General features: G+C 37.9%; 1 long non-coding RNA gene across 1 annotated transcript in view; it reads left to right on the top strand.

Annotated features, from left to right (window-relative positions):
• The window catches only part of LOC109822632, a 13,414-nt gene continuing 6,102 nt past the window's right edge, over positions 12,143–19,454 (top strand). Inside the window, exons 1-2 of the long non-coding RNA XR_002242196.1 lie at positions 12,143–12,243; positions 12,370–12,433. This is a non-coding gene — a long non-coding RNA (uncharacterized LOC109822632). The remainder of the gene's footprint in view (positions 12,244–12,369; positions 12,434–19,454) is intronic.

The following is a 19,454-nucleotide window of genomic DNA, read 5'->3' on the forward strand; positions in this document are numbered from 1 at the left end:
TTAGGCAGTAAATGCGGCTTTTGAGTTTGAGTTCGAACTGATCTTGATTCGACATCGCGGATTCGTCCGAGTCCGCTCTCGTTGGATGACTGCGTTGATTCCTCACTCGTTAGCTTGATCTCTGGGCACGCGGGTGGATTCCATTCGTTGTTCGCCGTGCGCGATTCGTCGATGCTGTCGTGCCTTCGTTGGTTCGTCGGTTTTATGCCCGAACTGTGCTAAGGGACCTATAAGCAATTTTATAATGGCGCTACAGAGTTCCCCTCCAAAGTATTTCAGTCTCGTTCTTTTATGAAGAGTCTGGTAATACTTTGGATTAGTGATTGCCTCGCCACCTTTGCAGGTGGCGGTGGTAAATGAGAAACCGTTGGAATGATTTGCCGTTCTTGATTCCTTCAATTTCCAAGGGCTTTCGGTGTTTTGTCGAAAGTCTGTAAGAGTTCCGGTGGCTGCATTTTATTGTGCTGGACCGTTGTCTGAATTTTTTAAAACTTGAAGTCGATTCTTGGTTTTTTTCTAATCTCTAGCTGACGCATCGATTGTTGGCGTCGAGTTTTTATCTGGCAACGCGTTGTTTCCGCACGTTGTGTTGTTGAGTTATCCTTAAGAATATTTAATAAACCATTCTCAGGAACTTCTCAACAAATTTAGGGAACAGTTTATACTCGTATAGCCTATTGGATGGTGTTTTTGTGCGCTAAAATGAGCTGAACGCAGCTTAAAATGAGCGCAAAAAAGGCAGTAAAAAGTCGGCTCAATAAAAGTCCTCCGACTCTTCCGGAACAATGGGAGAGGAATGAAAGTGAATGATGGACTGAACCGTCGCTCGTTTGAAAGTCATATTTTGCGGTGCTGCGGTTTCGGCTTCATTTAGGCTTCGCGGTTCGAACTTGGTATAGCCGGTGCGTGGTCGCGGTTCGGTTGGTCTAAACCCGGTCGCACGCGCTATAGATAAAAGGGGGTTTTTTTTTTCCTTTTTTCTTTTTGCTTTACCCTAGGGCGCGCCCCCCCCGCCCCCCTTTGCTGCTTTTTTTGAATTTCTCTTTCGCGCCTCGGGAGCGTCCGATCTCCCTTAAAAAACTCGATATTCGTCTCATGATCTAGTCTCCTTTTGATGCCTTGACCTGAAAAATCCTTCGAAACTTCCATTTTTGGAATTTCTCTCTCTCAGGCGCCTGCTCCTGCTGCGAGCGTGGTGGTTCGAGCACTTTCAGATCTAAATTTTTTTCAGATCCTCGAGGCCTTTGCGGCTCAGGTAAATATCCTTCATAAATTCAACATTTTTTAGTGCTTTATTCTTTATGAACTTTGTGGGGTTGCTGCGAGGGTTAGGAATTATGATTCGTGCGGCCTCGAGGCTTATCTTTTCAGGGGATAAAATGTGCCCTTTGTTTTTCTAGATCTGAGCCTTTGTATTTATTTTGTAGGTCAAACTAATGGTCGGAGTCTCGAGAGGGTCGTGTCCTCTGGCGGCACCGGCTGACGGGACTGTGCTTCCTCATATGCTGGTGAGCTATTTTTTTAGCCTTTTCGAAAAATTTACAAATTAGTCCTCTTTTTCGTGGATATTTGGCAAATTGGGTCCCTTTTACCCGCCGCGTTGTTCTTCCTTAGTGAGGCAACAGGGAAAGGCCTTGTTCTCCTTGGTGAGGATCCGACGCTTTATGGAAATTTTGAAATTAAAACGCGGCTCTTTTTCTAATTTGGCAAATTAGTCCTTTTACCCCATTTTGCTCTCCTTGGTGAGGCGATCGGAAAAGCCTTGATTGCTCCTTGGTGAAGGATCGACGCTTTAAAGGGATGGTTTTGATTGGTCAAAACCAACATCTAATAATAAAGGGGGCGTTTTGACGCTCAATCGTGCTTTATCAAGGCAGGGATATATTTGTGCGATATACCTTATCTTATAAATGCGCAATTGTGGCCAAATCGTGCTCGCCCTTGTATAAAGGCCGAATGACTCTATGCTTACGGCAAATTTGTAAGATGAGTTCCAATTCCTTTTATATCTGAAATTAACAAAACACTTAACTGGCTTGTTTTCCAGTGGAATATCCTTCCGGAGCTTTTTCCGTCGCATGCGTGAATGGAGACTGGGTCGTGACGAAATAATTATTCGACGTCTGATGACTTTTCGCCCATTCGCCTAGTCTCCTGAATACAGTTTGGTCCGGGCACGAGGACGCTCTGCTTGGCATCATGCGTGATGGTGGATACGTATGAGTTCGGCTGGGAAGTTGGCGCCAAGTGTGAAGGAAGGTGGACATTCGAGCCTTCGCGCAGTTGATCACAGATTGCGGCGCTGCTCGTGCCAGCATGCCAAGTTCCGTTCCAGTGCTCTTTAGGGACTGACTTCCTGTTTGGGCGACTCTACGCAGAGATCGCCGATGCAGGCTTTTTATTGAGGCTGGAGCCCAGTGGTTTAAGCCGAGACTAGCAGTCGTGTTGCATGTATTTTGCCGAAAAGATTCCTGCGGCACGTTCCATTGACTGAGGCTCAGAGCGCCAGGCTGTAAAGCGGGAGATTGTCGTGGCGTTTTGACAGAGGAGCATGAGAGCGCGTCGCACTGGCGGGCTATATTACTCATCAGGTTCAGTTCTGGTTTCGAGCAGGATCACATTGTTGAGCTGGGCGTCCTGGAGTACTTGGGGCTAGATACTCCGCCTCGTAAGCGAGTTCCTGCGCCTCTGGGCCGTCTACTTGAGGAATCGCCTTGCTAACTTAGGACGGGAGACATGCCGGACCAGCGCCAACAGATTTCTATGGTTGGGTCCATTCTTTGGACAGGTTTTGGTGGTGCTCGTATGAAACGAAGTACGTCTTGAGCCGATGGAGCGATGGAGTTACATGCATTGCAGGCCTTTTAATCGCAGGCCATTCGGGCCACCATGGCATGGTTTGCTACATAGCGCGAAGCATTTCTTTGGCCGTATGCGAGCTTTAAATAATCCAGATTTCCAGACCACTTTTCTGACCGAGGCACGGAGAGTTGGGCTGGCTGCTTCATGAGAATGCACAGATTTCTGGGCTTGCGCCATGGGGAAAGATGCTATAACCAGGGAAGTATTTTCCCCATCCAACCAATGAGTTGAGTCCAGCTGAAAAAGATGGGCGCATGCCGCGACGCTACGAGACGCTTATGGGACGGCTGCACTTGTCATTATGCACGACTTGGCTTTTGGCGGCAGTCTAAGCCGCCTAGCGAAGCGGAACCAAAGCAAATGTGAGGCCGTGAAGCAGTTCGCAACGCCTTCATATTTGTTGCAGGAATCTAGAGAGCATTCTGGGCCAATCTATTTGTGAACTGGCACCGCTGACTCCTTCAGAGGTTAATGATGGCTGCCGGATCTTTTGTAACCCAAGATGACAATTATTTCAATGAAGAAGAAAACCATTTTCCCCGCGAACAAAGACGTAGGTCGTGGTGACCGAACCTCGTAAACATATCGTTTGTTTGTGTTTTGCTTAGCGTACATTTTAATTGTGCTTATTTATATCATTCTTGCTCATATTTATCTTATATCATTCTTGCAAGAACAAATTAATCAATATAATTTAATTAGAATTTAATCGGGATTAGATTAGCATAAGACCCTAATCACCCCCCCTCTAGGGTTTAACAATCCATAAGTACAACAGATGTGCTAGCTACACATGAAGACTACCCGGGTATAAGTTATGATAAATGTCTGCAAGATGCTAACACAATTTTATCAGGACCATTCAGTGATAATATTGTATAGTCCGGTCTCTTCGTCAAACCATGTCAAACTATCGAGCCTAGGGTATGGAAAACTGTCAAACCCTAATAGCTCAATTAGTGTTTGTTGATATTAAACTCATAACCTATAAGATCAAACTGACACTCAGTTTATCTTATTTACCTCGGCCAAGGATTTCCTGGTTATAGTTATATCAAACAATCTTATGACATCAACCCCCTATACTAGGAGAGACGAATCCCATCTTGGCATCTCAATATCTACTTATGTCTCGGGATGCACCCAACAAGAACCGTTATGCACAACTCATTGAGAACTGTGGTTAGGTAAAAGTCTAAGTACACCTATACTGACATGTAAGATATTACACTCATGCCTCAGGTCAAGAGACTACTTATGTACTATATCACTTGAGAACTTCTATTTGACAATTAAGTATAATTACCAACTAGATGTCCTCAGTGAGTCGTTCAGTCAACTCATTCACTAATGAGTCACCTGTATACTATATCTTTCAGTCAACTCATTCACTAATGAGTCACCTGTATACTATATCATGATGTCTCACATCAATGATCCAAGAGATGGATCATCATCCTACCAAAGGAGAAATAGAGTATACACTAGTCTTCCCAAAGTGATGATGTCCCATTTCAACACTTCATCGACTAGGAACATTTAAGAATATACGTTAACGACAAATTAGATCTCTTCATTACGATTATATCCAAAATGTCTGATAGTCTAGTATCATTCTAAGGATTATATCTGTATTTAAAAAATACTAGATAAATACTGACCAAAATAGCATACTATCATTTTGAACAAGAATGTTATATTTATATAGGTCCTGTTACAATATACAATTATTGCCTGCAGGGCACCTATATCTAACAAACTTCCACTTGCACTAAGGCCAATCATTGTAGTATCTAATACCCAATAGCTCAACAAGTTTTTTAAATTGTGTACGAGCAATTGCCTTTGTGAATGGATCTGCTATATTATCTTTTGTGTCTACTCTTTCAATCTTGATCTCTTGGCGATCAACTATCTCCCTGATCAAGTGATACTTCGTCAGAATGTGTCTGGACTTATGGTGAGACCGGGGTTCCTTTGTCAGAGCTATTGCAGTATTACTATCACAGTATAAAGGTACTGGATCTTTAATGGTGGGAACAACTTCCAGCTCTGAAAGGAACTTCCCCATCCAGACAGCTTCTTTGGCTGCATCATTTACCGCAATGTATTCGGCTTCTATAGTAGAGTTTGCGACTGTGTCCTGCTTGGAACTTTTTCAACTGACAGCCCCTCTATTGAGGGTAAAAACATATCCTCAAACAGATTTACTATCGTCAATATCGCTCTGTAAGCTAGAGTCGGAAAAAGCCTCCATTTGGAGGTCACTTTTATCATATATCAAAAATAACTCTTTAGTCCTTTTTAGGTACTTAAGTATATTTTTGACTGCTTTCCAGTGCTCTTCTCCATGATTAGATTAGTATCTACTTACCAAGCTGAGTGAATAAGCGATATCCGGTCTAGTACATAACATGGCATATATGATCGATCCTATTGCCGAGGCATAAGGAATTAGACTCATGTGTTTCCTCTCTTCATCAGTATGGGAAGACATCTTTTTAGGGAGGGAGATTCCAGGAGATGCAGGTACGAAACCTTTCTTGGAATTTTCAATGCTAAACCGTTTTAGCACTTTGCCAATGTATCTAGATTGAGATAATCCTAATATCCTTTTAGATCTATCTCTATAAATCTGAATACCCAGTATACATGATGCTTCACCCAAATCTTTCATGGAAATTTTTTTTGATAGCCAAATTTTTACCACTTGTAATGACGGTATGTCATTACCGATTAAGAGTATATCGTCTACATACAAAATAAGAAACGATACTATACTCCCAATTATCCTTTTATACACACATGGTTCATCTGGATTTTTGATGAAACCAAACTCTTTGATAGCATCATCAAAACATATGTTTCATCTCCGTGATGCTTGCTTCAGTCCATAAATGGATTTAAGCAACCTACATGCTTTTTCACTGCTCCCACTGACTACAAATCCCTCTGCTTGAGATATATATATGCACTCTTCTAAATCACCATTTAGAAATGCAGTTTTAACATCCATTTGCCAGATCTCGTAGTCATAGTGAGCAGCTATAGCAAGTAGGATCCGAATAGACTTTAGCATAGCCACTAGAGAAAAGGTTTTATCGTAGTCCAAACCAGGTCTTTGACGAAAACCTTTAGCTATCAGTCTAGCTTTAAAAGTCTCTACTTTCCCATCTACACCCATCTTTTTCTTAAACAACCATTTGCACCTATGGGTATCACCCCTTTAGGAGCATTGTCTAAGATCCATACTTTGTTAGTGTACATAGAGTCTATTCCGAACCTCGTAAACATATCGTTTGTTTGTGTTTTGCTTAGCGTACATTTTAATTGTGCTTATTTATATCATTCTTGCTCATATTTATCTTATATCATTCTTACAAGAACAAATTAATCAATATAATTTAATTAGAATTTAATCGGGATTAGATTAGCATAAGACCCTAATCACCCCCTCTCTAGGGTTTAACAATCCACAAGTACAACAGAGGTGTTAGCTACACATGAAGACTACCCGGGTATAAGTTGTTGTGATAAATGTCTGCAAGATGCTAACACAATTTTATCAGGACCATTTAGTGATAATATTGTATAGTCCGATCTCTTCGTCAAACCATGTCAAACTATCGAGCCTAGGGTATGGAAAACTGTCAAACCCTAATAACTCAATTAGTGCTTGTTGATATTAAACTCATAACCTATAAGATCAAACTGACACTCAGTTTATCTTATTTACCTCGGCCAAGGATTTCCTGGTTATAGTTATATCAAACAATCTTATGATATCAACCCCCTATACTGGGAGAGACGAATCCCATCTTGGCATCTCAATATCTACTTATGTCTCGTGATACACCTAACAAGAACCGTTATGCACAACTCATTGAGAACTGTGGTTAGGTAAAAGTCTAAGTACACCTATACTGACATGTAAGATATTACACTCATGCCTCAGGTCAAGAGACTACTTATGTACTATATCACTTGAGAAATTCTATTTGACAGTTAAGTATAATTACCAACTAGATGTCCTCAGTGAGTCGTTCAATCAACTCATTCACTAATGAGTCACATGTATACTATATCATGATGTCTCACATCAATGATCCAAGAGATGCATCATCATCCTACCAAAGGAGAAATAGAGTATACACCATTCTTTCTAAAGTGATGATGTCCCATTTCAATACTTCATCGACTAGGAACATTTAAAAATATACGTTAACGACAAATCAGATCTCTTCATTACGATTATATCCAAAATGTCTGATAGTCTAGTATCATTCTAAGGATTGTATCTGTATTTAAAAAATACCAGATAAATACTGACCAAAATAGCATACTATCATTATAAACAAGGATGTTATATTCATATAGGTCCTGTTATAATATACAATTATTACCTGCAGGGCACCTATATCTAACAAGAATCATACTAAGTAATAGACAAAGGTTATCCAGCAGCCGTGTAGATAGGGGGAAGATAAGAGGAAGTGAAGACAGAAGATAAGAGGGAGGCATTACGAGTCATATGAAAGGAATAACCAGAGTCAAAAATCCAGAGATCATTCATGCCAGTAACCGAAGGGTTGGCTGAAGAATCAGCAAGACGCATACCAGAGAGTTGTACAGTAGATGTAGAGGCTCTATGCTGAAGAGCATCAATTTGATGGCAAATATCAGAGAGTTGTGCAGCAGATGGAGAGGTGGCATGCTGAAGAGCCGCAATTTGACGACTAATATTTGCAATAGCTTGAAAGGCCTAAATTTGACGGTGAATATCAGAGAGTTCTACAGTAGATGGAGAGGTGGTATACTGAAGAGCCGCAATTTGACGACTAATATCTATAATAGCTTAAATGGTAGGGTTTGAAGTAGTAGATGGTATAATATTGATCGGTAATCCTGGTGTACTAGAGGATCGGGACTGAGAGGATCACTGACTATGACTAGTTCCTGAGGAACATAACTCAGGATGAAGCTAGAAACATGTCTCAAAGCGATGTCCCTCCTTCTTGCAATAGGTGCAAAAGAGCTTAGACTGAGCCTGAGAAACATGTGCCAGTGAAGAGGCCATAATAGCAGCAATTCAAAGTTCAAGATAATAATCCTTGAACGAAACCCGAATGTTTAAAGGAGAACCCGAAGGTTAATGTAGAAACCTGAAGGTTAAAATGTAAGAACCCGAAGGTTAAATTTGAACCCAAAGGTTATACATAACTGTCAAATCTGAGAAAAAAAGAAACAATCAGCGACCAAGGTGGCCCAAAGATCGACCGGATCTGATGCTCACGACGGAGACCTACAACGGATTAATACCGATGTTGAGATGTTGAGACGTCAAGATGGATTGAAACGATGATGCCGGTACTGACTGTGAAACGATAATGTCATTTGTTTGAGGCTGAGAGACGGCTTGAAACGATGATGCCGTTAATTTAAGACCGAAAGACGGTCTTGAAACGACAATGTCATTAAAATAGAACCCGAAGGTTTAAAATATAACCCCAAAGATTTAAAATGGAACCTGAAGGTTAAACGAGAACGCGAAATGCGTTAAGAAGCCGCAAAGCGGTAATGCCAAAAATCTGGCAGAGGAACGCAAAAAAACTTTAAATGACTGCAAAGCAGTAAGGCCAAGATTTGGAAAAAAAACGCTGAAGCGTTAAAAATTTTTATTGGAAGGGAAATAATAACCCTAGCTCTGATACCATGTTAAAGTAAGAGAAAGAGAGTCTTGGGTAAATTTTCCTTAAATTGAATATTAAGTGTGCACATATATTATACAAATAGAGGAGGTTGATGTGTGTTCTCACAACCAATATTGGACTAAAAACCCACTACTAACACTATTATCAACACTATTATAAACATTATTACAAAAAAAGGAGGAACTTTGTTTTTGGCTTAGGTCATCTCATATTGAAAGTCTGTAACTTCGACTATAAATAGGGAAAAGAAACAATTTCTTGCTATTTCCTATTCTATTTGCATAATTTTTTACCTTCATTGCAGCTGATAGATATATATAGAGCTTCTAACATGCTCATTTCATTTGGAGTTGTCATGATTAGAATAATTTGCTAAAGTTATAGATTGGATCTTAAACATATTTGTAGATATGTAAAGATATTTAAACTTGGATTACGTTTTAAATTTATGCAAAATTAGGCAACCATATGAATAAGCAGATATGTTAAATAGAAACATGTTAACTGATAGGGGGAAGATAAGAGGAAGTGAAGACAGAAGATAAGAGGGAGGCATTACGAGTCATATGAAAGGAATAACCAGAGTCAAAAATCCAGAGATCATTCATGCCAGTAACCGAAGGGTTGGCTGAAGAATCAGCAAGACGCATACCAGAGAGTTGTACAGTAGATGTAGAGGCTCTATGCTGAAGAGCATCAATTTGATGGCAAATATCAGAGAGTTGTGCAGCAGATGGAGAGGTGGCATGCTGAAGAGCCGCAATTTGACGACTAATATTTGCAATAGCTTGAAAGGCCTAAATTTGACGGTGAATATCAGAGAGTTCTACAGTAGATGGAGAGGTGGTATACTGAAGAGCCGCAATTTGACGACTAATATCTATAATAGCTTAAATGGTAGGGTTTGAAGTAGTAGATGGTATAATATTGATCGGTAATCCTGGTGTACTAGAGGATCGGGACTGAGAGGATCACTGACTATGACTAGTTCCTGAGGAACATAACTCAGGATGAAGCTAGAAACATGTCTCAAAGCGATGTCCCTCCTTCTTGCAATAGGTGCAAAAGAGCTTAGACTGAGCCTGAGAAACATGTGCCAGTGAAGAGGCCATAATAGCAGCAATTCAAAGTTCAAGATAATAATCCTTGAACGAAACCCGAATGTTTAAAGGAGAACCCGAAGGTTAATGTAGAAACCTGAAGGTTAAAATGTAAGAACCCGAAGGTTAAATTTGAACCCAAAGGTTATACATAACTGTCAAATCTGAGAAAAAAAGAAACAATCAGCGACCAAGGTGGCCCAAAGATCGACCGGATCTGATGCTCACGACGGAGACCTACAACGGATTAATACCGATGTTGAGATGTTGAGACGTCAAGATGGATTGAAACGATGATGCCGGTACTGACTGTGAAACGATAATGTCATTTGTTTGAGGCTGAGAGACGGCTTGAAACGATGATGCCGTTAATTTAAGACCGAAAGACGGTCTTGAAACGACAATGTCATTAAAATAGAACCCGAAGGTTTAAAATATAACCCCAAAGATTTAAAATGGAACCTGAAGGTTAAACGAGAACGCGAAATGCGTTAAGAAGCCGCAAAGCGGTAATGCCAAAAATCTGGCAGAGGAACGCAAAAAAACTTTAAATGACTGCAAAGCAGTAAGGCCAAGATTTGGAAAAAAAACGCTGAAGCGTTAAAAATTTTTATTGGAAGGGAAATAATAACCCTAGCTCTGATACCATGTTAAAGTAAGAGAAAGAGAGTCTTGGGTAAATTTTCCTTAAATTGAATATTAAGTGTGCACATATATTATACAAATAGAGGAGGTTGATGTGTGTTCTCACAACCAATATTGGACTAAAAACCCACTACTAACACTATTATCAACACTATTATAAACATTATTACAAAAAAAGGAGGAACTTTGTTTTTGGCTTAGGTCATCTCATATTGAAAGTCTGTAACTTCGACTATAAATAGGGAAAAGAAACAATTTCTTGCTATTTCCTATTCTATTTGCATAATTTTTTACCTTCATTGCAGCTGATAGATATATATAGAGCTTCTAACATGCTCATTTCATTTGGAGTTGTCATGATTAGAATAATTTGCTAAAGTTATAGATTGGATCTTAAACATATTTGTAGATATGTAAAGATATTTAAACTTGGATTACGTTTTAAATTTATGCAAAATTAGGCAACCATATGAATAAGCAGATATGTTAAATAGAAACATGTTAACTATACTATATAGATGTTAAGTTTAAGAATTAGATGTTAAATATTTGAATTAGAAGTTACTTTCAACATATAAGTATTAACTATATATATTACATGTTAATTTTAACAAATAGATATTCAATATACGAGTTAGTAGTGAACTTTTAATAAACAAATATTAACTATATTTATCTGTAGTTAATTATGAGTTTAGAAGTGAATTTTAATAGATAAATATATGAGTTATCTATTTTTATTTGAAGTTAATTTTTTTATTTAATCATTTTAGAATGGATATCTTTGTTTTAAAGGTGAGATAACACTTTAAGAGAACATAGGAAAAGGAGAAGGTGCTTTAGGCATGCTGAAGTATGCTTGTACTAAAGTCTGGATGTTGAAGGTGAAGCTTGCTTATTAAACATATGAGTTATTTGTTAATTTAGGAGCTTATATGTTAGGTATAAATATTAGTTGTTAATGTTAAAGTTGATTTTTAAACGTATGCATTGACTATTAAATATAAAGCATAGTTGTTGAACATATTTGAATTATTCTACAAGCTGATTTTACGCATCTTTAAGCAAAGAAAGACAAACAATACTGCCCAAATTTGCATATGTATGAAGAAAAACAGTAAAACCCAAAAATAGAAAATTTAAAGTTAACAAATTAAGAGCTTATAGAAACAATTGTCCAATAAAATTGACGCCTAGCGCTAAAACTTAACAACAACCTATTAGTTGTAATATATATTCTATAAAATTAACATTTATACTCTAAACTTAACAACCAATGTTCAAAATTAATATGTGCTATATAATTTAACAATTGTGCTATAAACATAATAGAAAACTAACAAGTATATTTAAATCTTCACTAATAAACTTGAAAAACCAAATGAAAAACCCAGTCACATGACTTTTAATTGGGAGAAGAATGAAAGACGCTCTGAGCAAAAGTTTCAATTTAAAATGCCGATTGATTATGTTATCAATCCCTCACTCAATAACAACAACAACAACAACAATAACCCCAAATTCCTGTAAATTCTCCACTAGATCATTAAACTTCAAAACTCGTTTCTAAAATCCTCCTGTTTCCATAACTCACATCTAAAAATACCACTTTTCCTTCAATTTCAATCCAAATATCTCTAGGCTGCGTTTGGGAACTTGGATTTGGGCCCTGGATTTAAAATCCAGGGTATTTCAAATCCAAATCTCTCGTTTGGGCCTTAAATTAGACTGAGATTTTAAATCAAATGATTTTAAAGAGGTGATTTTGAAAGCCCAAATACACGTATTTGAAATCCCTCCCTCACCCTTGATATTTACCAAATCCAGATCCGGACTCCTCCTCCTCTCTCCTATATCTCAATCCCAATCCCGACTCCTCCTCTCTCTCGTTTCTCAGTCGCGATCTCGAATCTCTCTCAACGCAGGTATCTCTCCTCTCTCCTCTCTCCCCTTCTCCTCTCTCCCCTTCTCCTCTCTCGTCTCAACGCAGGTATCTCTCTTCGTATTTTGAAACCCTAGATCTGATCTAACTTGGCTTTTCTCTGTTGTAGCTTGTTTTCTCCTCTCTTTCGGTTGCTCTCCTCAAACTTCTGTAGTTTCTGATTGGGATTCAAGGTATGACTTCAATTTTTGCTATTTTTTAATTTTTAAATTTTTTGGTTGTTTTTTGGGGATCTGAGGATGTTACTATGCTCCAATGGCGATCAATATGGTTGCAAGTCTGATATATGATTTATGTTAATAATATCCAGAGCAGGGTATTTCCTATTTTATTGTGCTTAGGTATGCTTAGGGACATGTGAGCATATCTACGATTATAATATGAAATATGATTTGTGTCTTCACCTGCCTGCATTAAGATAAACTATTGAATTAGAAAAATTAGACTGCACTGTGCATAGAAATATGACTGTAGCAAATCACTGTGTGAATTAGCTTTGGTAATGACTGTAAAAAATGTGGTGTTTTTCTTTTTTTTAAGTAGTCATATATTGCAGTTGGAATTTATGTAAATCTATTAACGGTGACGATCATGATAAAGGCCTGCATCAACCATTTCTTAGTTTAATTCGTATTCTGTCAGTCAAAGTATGAATTAGCTTTGGTTCAGTCGAAGTATGAATTTGGTAATGATTGTAAAAAGACTAGTACTGCTTCTTGGTTGTTGGTGAATGATACTTATTTCATTCAAATAAAATGTTACAAGCTGCTATAAATACTCCAGTACAGGTACTTTATTGTGCATATGAAGCTGCTACTTATACATTGCCCATGTCTTCATTACTGCCCTTTATTAAATTTGCGACAATTTGTTCCCTCAGCTTTGGAGTGGGTATTGTAAAATTTACTTATTAATTTAGAAGATTGTGTACAAAGACAATTAAACACAACATCTCTCTTGTTTGTGTTTGTTGGTTAGACATCTGTTTGCTTTTCCTCAACTATAAACATTTTTTTTTATAAAAGTACACAAACATTTATAGCTTGATATTTAGAAGTTTGTAACTAGGTTAATTAATTTATGATGAGCAAATCCCTTGTTGCTATTATGGAAAGGCAGTTTCTGTATTGCAGTTGGAATTTGTGTATTCTTTTTAAGTAGTTCAGCTTCCTATATAGTGTAAATTATTTCTATTCTCTCTATATCTCTTTTAGCAGGTGTTTAAGGTATAATCTAATGTTTTATATGAGTTTCTCTTTCCTTTTCTTTGTGGTTGTGGTTGTGTGCGTGTGCTTGTGCAAGTAATATTGAATTCCAATTAGCTTGTGTCACCAGGATTTATTACTGGAAGGGTGATATTAGGCTGGTAATCAATAGTTTGCATTTGTTCTTTGTTGATTCAAGGTGTTAGATGTGGAAAAAATTATCGGTGATGTTTAAGCATCTATATGCTTAACAGATATTTGAGCTGTTTAGGTTTTAGAATGCAATCAGCTTGCTAACTCTGCTTATTCCTTCAAAGGAAGTATTTTGGTTTGAAGCTTTTATTGCGAGGAATTGTGTCATGATAGTTCACAACGTCTATTTTAAATGCAGAATGGTTTGTTTTTGTTGCCATGGCATCCAATTCAGATAAGGCTTGTGATCTAGATTTGTAAAAAAAAGTGTGACAAGTTATTTATTCATTTATTAATCATCTCACAGCCTATAGAAGTCATTCTATTGACTCTTGCAATTTTATCAAACAGGTGTTCAAGGTTGTTGTAGTTGCAATTATATCAAACAGGGCGTAACCTTAAAGAAACACAATATTGGATTATGTCATTGACTCACTGGTAAAAGGGGAAATACAAAAAATTAACTGTGCAGTATTAGTCAGATAGTTAAATGAGAATCAGGTTCAAGATTTTTTCTATGTTAAAATGTTTGTACGGGCTTTTCCTAGCTCCTTTTCTTCATTCTAGTGAAGTTCTATATTACGTATTCATAATGTAAAGTGTCAGATTCATTTATTCTCCCTAAATTTTACCTCCTTTTCCTATATTGGAAACTTGTTTTAATTAGCCAAGTGAGTATTTGATCGGGATTTATAGGAGAATTGGTGACCTCACGGTTAATGACTTATCTCTTCTGTTCTTGGAGAATATGACAAGCCTGTCCATTCTGTAAGCTTATAACTTAGTCAAAATGCTCTTCATAACAAATAAGGCAGCCATGGATGATGTGACGCCCCTGGGTTCACACAAGGCTGCAGTCCAAGGTGAAACCAAGAATGTCAAACCTGCCATGCACCACACCGTGCAATAACATGTTTCACCATCACAATTAACATCTATCTAGTAGAATCAACAACTGGTATAGGCACAAAACAGGTAAGAGATAATACAAGGAATACTGATGAAATGATAATAGTCATATAAATATCTCATCATCCAACAATACAGAAATACATAGTCAAGATCTGAGTAGATAAACTGAAATACTCAACAAGTCTCAAATACAAATATCTGACGATAAGGAGATAAGGCTCACAGCCTTTACAACTTCTAGAATAATACCCTCAAATGTCTAACCTCACTACAGTGGAGCCCAAAGAAAATAATACATAGCTAGAAAGTAAAGCTGAACACTAATGTGGTCCGCTATCAACCTGCGGCTCTCCGTGCTCCTGGCTCGTGACCTGAAAGGGGGAAGGACAACGAGCGTCAAAGCGCTAGCGAGTAACATCACAACCAACTCCAAAACATAGACTATATAAATTAAACGTCCAACCCATAGACTGCATGAAGTAAACGTCCAACTCATGGACTGAATATAACCGTTGTCCAACGCATGGACCGGATGTGACCGTTGTCCAACGCATGGACCGGATGGTAATGCATATCCAGCACGATGATTAAAAATAGCTATGCATGTCCAACACGAGGACTAAGAGGTAATGCTAGCCCAACACGAGGACTGTGGATTTTAGTCCAACACGAGGAGTGTGAAATGGTGAAAATATCACTGGGATACATAGTGAAATCTACCTATATCAATTCACAGTCAAAACAGTGCAAACCCGAAACCCGAAACCCGAACTGGAAATTCAGTCTGACTAGGAACATTCTCTTCGGTATTTTGGTTATAACTTTCTCATACGACTTCGGAATAAGGTGATCTAAGATTTGTTGGAAAGCTCTTGAAGAGACCTACAACTTTGATTTTATACACTTTTCCAGATTCTTAATGAATCAGTGAGAGAAACATAAAAACGCTCAACTGGTCAAAATTCCCAGATTCTCACTCTTGGCCTTTGTGCATGATTTGTGTATTTGTACTCACATATATACATATATACATTGAATTGATCTCAAATCAGTTTCTAGCATACTCAAATATCATAATATATTATTTATAAATGTATAACATATTTATTATTATTTATCATAAAGGTCATGAATCAGTAAAATCGCGAAAATAAATCTTTAAAACTTTGCCACCAAGATTCCATAAATATATAAACATGATTTACTCATCGTTAATAATAAAAATAGGGTTTTTACTCCTTTCCTAGGTATTTTCAGATCTAGATCTGTTAACAGAAAACGTTGGTGAGTTTTTTAAAACAGATAAAATCCCAAATCCATATTCTATGCCACAATACTCTATTAGCTATTTTAAAATACGAATTTGGCTCCATAAAAACCAATAAAAACTCAGTTCTTGACATGAAAACAAAAAGGGTGGGGGTTGGGCGAGAAATTACTCGCCTTCTCCTTTTTGTCACGCACACAACATAAGAACCGATTTTATATTTTCTCCTACAAAACACCTTCCTCGTGGATCGATATCTTTATACTATAACTTGACACGGTTGTGCACTTGCAACATATTTTGGTACATAATTATGCCGCATCATGTTTTTGGAGCCGTTGCTGGGTAAGATGCTTAAGTAGGTTTTAATTATTTTGGTTCTTTAACTTTTGTGTTTATTGTGAAGGAAACGCTTGGAGCTTGAAGATCGCGGATTGGAGAACTAGGATTTAAAGATTTGCTTTTGGGTAAGTCTTTTTTCTAACATTTTCAATTATACCCATTTTAGTTAGCATCACAATTAGAGACAATTAGGATTTAAAAAAAAGAAAGGATTTTATTTTTTGTTAACCATAATAAAATTCATCCTCCACTTTGACATTTACTAACAAGATAATAAATTCAAATAATTCCCCCTTCTCATTTGTTTGATTGTTAACCCTAATTAAAAAAAAAGATTTTTCTTTTCCATCCTTTTTAGTTGCTTTTAATTCATAGGGTTGCATTTCATATAGTGTAGGAATTCACCAAGTGATTTGAGCATCTTGATTTGACACACACTTAAAAATATTTTTAAGGGCAAAACCCCATAATCAAGATAAGGTGAGGGATTTCATCACCCTTTCCTTAGCCCAAAAATCACTAATTCCTCACTACACCACCCAAGCCTAATAAAACTCATTAGACGTTGGCCCCTAAGGATTCGAGCTCAATGAGCTCAATAAGGAACAAGAAATCCTGAAGTGAAACGGTTTAAGTTTTCTCAGATTAGTTGGTGTCTAAGGCAAGGTTTAGGGGTTGCATAAAGCGCTCCGCAAGGAAAGATGTACTTAATTGATCTTTGATCACCCTCTAGTACTATTCTTACCTGGATAACTACCTGGGTAAAACTTTGATCTTTTCACTGTAGGAGTTTTTGGTTAGGAGCTGGTCTAGTTGAGTTAGGCTAAACCCTAGAATTAGAATTAATTGAAAAGTGATTGTTTTGATTTGTTTCAGTTAGGATTTTTCTTTTTCTTTATCTTCTAAAAAAAACTAATTTTCTTTCTTTTCTTTAAGAAAAAAAATAAAAAAAATTATTTTGGTAATATTTTGGTGTATGCAACAGTGGATTAAGGATAATACACATCGATTAATTCGCTTTGAACCAATCATAGAAATGGAGCATCCTAATCCACCCGTTCTTCATGATATGTGCTATCCCATTAGGAATGCAATCCCCTCATGCATTAGGCTCCCCGAAACAAATGGAATAAGTTTTGAGCTTAGACCGCAATACATAAACATGCTTCCCAAATTCCTTGGTAATGAAACAGAAGACGCATATATTTTTATTTCGGAATTTGAGGAAGTGTGTATTATGATTAAAATGAGAGAATTAAATGAAGATGCGGTTAAGCTTAGATTTATTCCATTTGCTCTTAAGGATAAAGCTAAAAAATGGCTGTACAGCTTACCAACAAATTCCATCTCAACTTGGGATGAATTTGTCACCGTTTTTCTTAAGAAATTTTTTCCTATTCATAAAACGGTAAAGCTTAGGAACAGCATTCAAAACTTTAAAATTATCCCGGGAGAACCTTTTTGGAAGTATTTTGACCGATTTAAAGATCTTCTCATCCAATGTCCTCATCACGGTTTAGAGAAATGGCGATTGTGCCAAATAATTTATGAGGGATTAGATTATTCTGCAAAAACTTCCTTAGAATCAATGTGCCACGGGGATTTTATGAGGAAAAATGCTGATGAAGCTTGGGAGTTTTTGGAGAGTCTTTCTGAAAAAACAATGCAATGGGAACAGTGCGATGACAGGGTTTCATCAGTTCCCCATTCTAAGTCTAGTGGTCTTTCCTTGGAGTCAAACATTGCTTCTGAAGCGAAGATGGCGACAATTCTGCGGAGGTTAGAAGCCTTAGAAATTAAGGAACGAGCTCCAGCTCAACTCAATCATGTTTCTTTCCCAGGATGTCATAATTGTCAGTCTCCTACCCACGTTTCAGAGGAATGCCCTCTCCTAGGAAATAACAACGCAATAGAACAGATGAACGCTGCATTCCAGCACCCTAGAAATGATCCATTTTCTCCAACCTACAATCCAGGTTGGAGAAATCATCCCAACTTTGCATGGAATCTAGGAAATTCTCCCGGAACTCAAAATTTCACTCCCGCTTCGACCCAACATTTTCCTAGGGGAAACACAGTTCCATTCAATTCTCATTCACAATTTCAACAACCCAATCTGCCGTATCAAAATCAGTCTCCTCCTCATCAAGCTGTAATTCAAACTCCTCACAATCCAGATCAAGATAAACGTCTCAATGTCTTGGAAAGGGGTTTAGAAACCATAATTAAGGCCTCTACTCAAACCACGAATATGTTGACTCAAACATCTAGCACGTTGAATTCCTTCATGCAATCAACCGGACAAATGCTCAACTCCAACACTCAAGCTATAGCTAGATTAGAATCCCAACTTGGTCAACTAGCTAGTGCCGTGAGTGAAAGAGAGAAAGGAAAATTTCCGAGTCAACCCGTGGTCAACCCTAATAACACAGGATGCAGTTCATCCTATGAAGCTCAAGTGAATGCAATCCATTCACTTCGGTCAGGTAGACAGGTCGATAATCAAGTGAGAACTCCGCCAAGTCAAACTCTTGATCCTGTACAAATTCCTTCTCCTTCTCCTTCTGATGAATCTATTCAACAATCACTCCCCTCAGATGACCAAGAACCTGAACCCGAACCTGAGCCTGCTTTTGATAGATTTAGACCGGTTGCTCCCTTTCCAGATAGACTCAGGTCTAGGAAACACTCTCCTCAGGAGGAGAAAATCCTAGAGACATTCAAGCAGGTTAAGGTCAACATTCCTCTCTTAGATGTAATTGAACAAATTCCATCTTATGCTAAATTTTTAAAAGAATTGTGCACTAAGAAGAGGAGAATAAATGTCCCAAAGAAAGTCTTTTTAGCCGCCAATATCAGTGAAATGCTGTCAAATCCCATACCTTTGAAACGTAAAGATCCAGGTTCCCCCATCATTTCATGTATCATTGGTAATACTCACATTGATAAGGCGCTTTTAGACTTAGGGGCCAGTGTCAATTTGCTTCCATATTCAGTCTATCAGCAATTGGGTCTAGGTGTACTGAACCCAACCAAATGCACCTTACAGTTGGCTGATAGATCTGTCAAGGTCCCTATGGGTGAGTTAGAGGATGTTCTGATTAAGGTTGGAGATTTTATTTTTCCAGTAGATTTTGTAGTCTTGGAAACACAGCCTGTCATAACAACTTGTCCATTAACATCTTGGACGTTATGGGAGTAGAGCCGCTCAATACCTGGAAAGAGTTGAAGGTGCGCGGAGAACAGGCCGAACGCTTCCTCAGAAGGAGGAAGGTC

Source organism: Asparagus officinalis, chromosome 8 (genome assembly GCF_001876935.1).
Source record: "Asparagus officinalis chromosome 8, Aspof.V1, whole genome shotgun sequence".
NCBI classification, from domain to species: Eukaryota; Viridiplantae; Streptophyta; class Magnoliopsida; order Asparagales; family Asparagaceae; genus Asparagus; species Asparagus officinalis.